The 5744-nt window shown below is 37.2% G+C and overlaps 1 pseudogene; it reads right to left on the bottom strand.

Annotated features, from left to right (window-relative positions):
* Nucleotides 1-3571: 3571 nt before the first annotated feature.
* LOC118852925 lies at nt 3572-3885 on the bottom strand (annotated as a pseudogene).
* Between the last annotated feature and the right edge of the window lie 1859 nt (nt 3886-5744).

Here is a 5744-nt window from a genome sequence, read left to right on the forward strand (position 1 = left end):
TGGCAAGAGGCTGAAAAAGGGAGGCTGGGACCACTCAAGTAAAACTGTGCTTCACCAGCTCACACCAATTTATCTCAATGTTTGAATGATGATCTTCAAAACCCTGGGTAACCTGACATCCAGGAAAAGCCCTTCTCAGTTTAACAAAGCTTAAATGAAGATAATTTTAAATGCTCCAAAAAGGAAAAAAAAGGAGCAAGACAGATATGGATAGGGAATAAATATCAAGTGCTTATTATGTGTCAGGCACTGTGCTAAGTGCTTTACAAAGACTAACTTCTTTGATCCTCACAACAACCCAATCATTAGGTGTCATTATGATCTTCATTTTGCAGTTGAGGAAACTGAGACAAACAGAGGTTAAATAGCCAGTCATAGGTAGGAAGCGTCTGAGATCAGATTTGTACTCAGGTCTTCCTGCTTCCAGGTCTATGCTCTGTCCACTGCACTGCCTGACTGCCTCTAAGGAGAAAGAGAAAGAGAGAGAAAGAGGGAGAGGGAAAGAGAAAGGGAAAGAGAGAGAATAAATGTATTTATAAATAAATATATAAAATCAAAAAAGAAAGAGACCCTTAACTCCATTTAACTATATATGTATAACTATATGTAATATATTTAATAAATTTATACTATATAACCACACACATAATATATGTATTAGATGTATTATATATGTATAACTATATATTATGTATTTAATAATATCTTATATAGAATTATAATATATAGTTACTTGTATTTAAAGCTCTCTCTTTTTTCTATTTTACATGTTTATACATAAAATATATTTGTATTTTATATATTCTCTCCATATTACATATGTCATATATGGTTATACATATATTATATACATTATACACATAATACGTATATTATATGTATATATTTATATAGTATTAAGGGGCTCTCTCTTTTTCCATATATCTTGCCATAATCACTGTATGTATTATTTCCATAATTCTTCATACTTCATTTGTATAAAATCATTTATCTTCCCATCTTTCTTGGAATTCTTAATATTCACTTTTCTTACTGTGCAGAAATTTTCCATTATATTTATGTACCAATATTAACTTAGCTATTCTCCAATCAGTGATCCTCTATCTTTGCTTGAAATTCTTTGCTACTATAAATTCTTTGCTATTTTGTTATGGCATTAACATTATATGGTTATGCCATTTCTCTGTCATTGACCTCCTCGGGGTATATGCTTTGCAGTGATATCTTGGTACATGGGCAAGAGACATTTTAGTTACTTCATGAGCATAATATAATTCTGAATTATTTTTGAGAACCGTTGGAGAGAGTTACAGCTCCATCAACAGTGTATTAGTGTCCCTGTCTTTCTTTAACCTCTCCACCATTCAATATGTCCAATCTCTGTCACTTTTGCAAATTTGCAGGGTGTGAAAGATGATTTTAACTACTTTTAAAGAACAAGTACACATAGTTTAGCGAAATAAAATTTTATTTTCTGAAATTTGTAGGTATGTGTTTTGTCATAAGTAAAGTCATGTTACTACAGTGAAGGCTTAATGTTCCCAGTGAACAGTAAAACAGAATAATTTTCAAAGCTTACCTTTTGTGAATAAATGCCTTATTCCAGTTGTAGCAGTGAATTCACTGGGTAAGATGGTAACTTAGGATAGGTATGAAGGAGTAAAAATATAGGCAGATCATTTCCACTGACAAGATGCAAATAGGAATCTTAATAAATCAGTTGAAAGTCCAGACAGTCTTCAACAGACAAAGCTAGCTTGGCCTAGGGTCTTAGTAGCACCAAGGAGAGCTCCCAGTGAGCTTGTTTCTAACTAAAAGGTAGAATAATGTTAGAACAACGACAAGCCTTACAGCAGAATTGTCTAATACTCTGCTGGCTGACTGCATGTACAACAATCCTGACTGACACCAGAACCAGATTAAAATGTAATTGGGAAATATTTAATAAAATAAATGAAAATATAAATAAAACATAGATAATATTAGCATGAGGTTTTGTAAGTCAATATGTGGTCCAGAGGGATCTTTATGTACGATCTAGTGGCTATTTCTATTTGAATCCGACATTACTACCTTAGAGATAATTTAGCCCAAAGGCCTTGTTTTGCAGAAGAAAGAGGCATTGTGGGGTACTGGAATAAACTCTAGCCTTAGGGACAAGAGTATCTTGAGTTTAAATACTTTTTTTTAAAATAATGCTTCCTTGCTGGGTGCCATGAGCAAGTTGCTTACGTCTATGAACCCAAACTTCCTCATACATACTAAATTGCCTCTTACCCCATGAAGAGATACCACTGCAAAGCATATGCCCTGAGGAGATCAAAGACACAGAGAAATGGTTAAACATATAATGTTAATGCTATACAGATAATACCTGCAACATTTACCTCATAGAGTTTTTGTAAGGATCAAACAAGATTATATGTATAGTGCTTTGTAAACCTTAAAACAATAAATATTATTCTTATTATTATCAAGAACCTGGAACCTACCCAGAAGACTGAAATGACTTGCATGAAGTCACAGGGAAGTTAGTCATGGAGTTAGGACTAAAACTGAAATCTCAACTCCAAAAGTCAACCTCTGTCCTGGACAGCTCCTCTCTTCTGGGGCAGATGCTAAATCCTTGAGAAATGAATTTCTCTCCTGATAATGCTCAACCCTGAATCACCAGTAAGTACTCTCTGCCTCTCTCTACTTCATAGGCTCTGAGTGCTGCTGGTGGAATTCCTGAAACTATGTTGTTTGTTTCCATTGCAGATCAGATGATCTAACCTCCACAGGACTCTCACTGTAGCACCAAAATCCCTTTAGCTCTTTTTTGACTTATTATCATACTCCCCACAGGAGAAGTGGGTTTAAATCTTGGGCTGCAATACTTACTGGCTATGTTATACTGGGCAAATAACATCTTTCTTTGAGATTCAGTTTTCTTATCTATAAAATGGATTTGATGATACTTTACCTCCCTATAAAGCTATTGTGCAGAAAGAACTTAAAGTGATATGGAGATGTGAGCATTATTATTATAATTTCAGAGGAAGGTGACCATGAGGAGAGAAGACTGGAAAACAGGTCAACTGAGGACTAGTTGAAGGAAATGGAGATGTTCATACTGGAAAAGAAAAGACATATGGAAGGTTCTTTCTTTCTTTTTTTTCTTTCCTGAAGGTAGAATCAGTTTATTTATTTATTTGCTTTTACAAACTCAGGAGCATCTATTGTGTTCTCTAGCCTTTGAGTTTTGATGACAAAATTTAATTTGTGCCTTCCCTCTCCATCTAACAGAAGGATAACTACAATGTGCATTGTGAAGCAGGTATGAACAACTGGAAGAACTGTAGCTAAGTGTTAACTGACTGGAGAAAATCTATTTTTTAGGAAAAAAAGAAAAAAAGATAGGAATAGTGGCATTAAATTGAATATGACAAAAATCTTTTAATGCATTCAACCTTGGCTAGATTGTAACAAAATAGAAACAGGACTCCTATAATATGAAGCTCCCACTGCAGTACACTATATACATCTGTTTCCAAGCTGTTTCTCTGTCACCCAATGGCTGCCACTTGAATTATTTGTTGGCTTGTTGGGCCTGTTGGTGGAGAAGCACATAGATCTTATCTTCGATCTAATCTTTACTATAGGGCTGGTATGTCTGAGTGTCTGCTTGGTATACAAGGCAGCTAACATCTGCCAGATAATTAATGAAATCTGATTGATATCATATGTGATGGAGAGATTGTTGAGATCCATTTCCTTCATATGATCTTCATACATTTTTGCAAACTCCTTCTTTGCATTCATTCACTCACCAATTCATAATCAGCATCTGTTTGGTTTTCCGGCCTCTTGGTTTTATTGTAACAACAAAATAGTGTGAGACATCATGCTGAGGTCCATCACTGTCACCACCACAGCCATGGCTATTTCTTACTATAAAATGATTGTATTATCTACTAAGCTTTGAGTTTTGAGGACAAAACTAAATTTTAAACCCCCCCCCATTAAAATGTTTTAATGATGCCCTTTCATTTTTATATCACTCTTCCTTCTGAAGACTCCCTTCTCCCCAGTAGAATCCTCCCTTATAACACAGAATACAGTCAAATAAAACAGAACACTATTTATTGGCTATGTCTCAAAAAGCATGCCTCACTCCTCACTTATTCTTCAGTTTTCCACCTGTTTACAGAAAGGAGGAAGAGTTGATTCATTATTAGTCCTTTGAAGTCATGAGTAGACAATACATTGATTAGAGTTCAGAATTCTTTCTGTGTTCTTTTCCCATGCATTACTGTGGTCATCATTTGGTCCTACTTATTTCTTTCTGTATCATTTTACATGTCTTCTCTAGTTTCTTTCAGATCTTAATGTTAATAATGTCTTATGGTAAAACAATATTTCATGTTTTTTCAATGTGTATACTCTGGCCCTCTCTTTGTGGGCCAGTTTTTCTATAATCTATCCCTCATGGTTCCAGCATACCCTGAGGACTCGAATCATCTTTTTCTTGTTTTGGCTCAGACCTCCCCTGGCTATATTCCTCTTATTTGTTAGAGAGCTAGTCACTAGCATTCCAATTCCATTTAGCCACTTAATATCAATTGTGCTTTATGAAAGGATATTTACTTCAAAGATAAAGCAAGAATGAGTATGCAAGTGGTGGAGGTAAGGTAGCATCTGGAAAACAGGGACTCACTTAAGCTCTCCTCCAAATCTCTCCAAACACCTGTAAAATGGCTCTGAACAAATTCTAGAGCTATAGAACCCACAAGATAACAGAGGGAAACAAGTCTCCAGCCCAAGACAGCCTGGATGGTCACTGGGAAGGGTATATCACACCATGCGGGGAGCAGAGCACAACCCAGCATGGGCTGCACCAGGACAGACCAGATCAGGAGTCAAGCAGAGCAGGCCTTAGGGCCATGAATCACTGGGCTGTGGCAGTTACCAGACTTCTCAACCCACAAACGACAAAGACAACAGAGCAGGTTAGTGGAAAAACTGCTGGATCTGGTTGAGAGAAGTGCACAGCCCCAGCCCCAGGGGAGGCAGAGGTGGTGAACACTAGCAGCAGGAAGCTTCTGCAGCTGCTTCCAGAGTCCCAGCAGAGGCTGCTTCCAGCCCCGGGCCCACACGGAGGGAGGAATCAAGAGGTGGATCAGAGCAGGAGTGCAGGGATTGCTTTGCTGGCACAGAGGCAGGGTTTTCTTGTTTTGCCCTGCTTGGATCTGGGTTATGGTCCTAGTTGGTGCTTCTTGGGGGAGGAAGAGCTCTGGTGTGGCAGAACTTATGGTGACTGGAGTAGAAGTAGCTCTGAAAACAGCAGGGCAAGGCCCCTAAAGCTTGGGACAAAATACTCTCCACTCTGAAGGTACTCATACCCTGACAAAAAGCTCAAGGGTCAAGTAGTTGGCTGGGAACATGAGCAGGCAGTGAAAAAGGACTCAGACTCAGACTATAGCATCTTCTTTGGTGACAAAGAAGATGAAAACATATAGCCAGAAGAAGTCAACAAAGACAAAGAGCCTGCATCAAAAACTTCCAAGAAAAATATGAATTGGTCTCAGGCCATAGAAGAACTTAAAAAGGATTTGGAAAAGCAAGTAAGAGAAGTAGAGGAAAAATTGGAAAGAGAAATGACAGTGATGCAAGAAAATCATGAAAAACAAGTCAACAACTTGCTAAGGGAGATGCAAAAATACTCAAGAAAATAACACTTTAAAAAATAGACTAACCCAAAT

The sequence above is a fragment of the Trichosurus vulpecula genome, chromosome 6 (genome assembly GCF_011100635.1).
Source record: "Trichosurus vulpecula isolate mTriVul1 chromosome 6, mTriVul1.pri, whole genome shotgun sequence".
In the NCBI taxonomy this organism is placed as follows: domain Eukaryota; kingdom Metazoa; phylum Chordata; class Mammalia; order Diprotodontia; family Phalangeridae; genus Trichosurus; species Trichosurus vulpecula.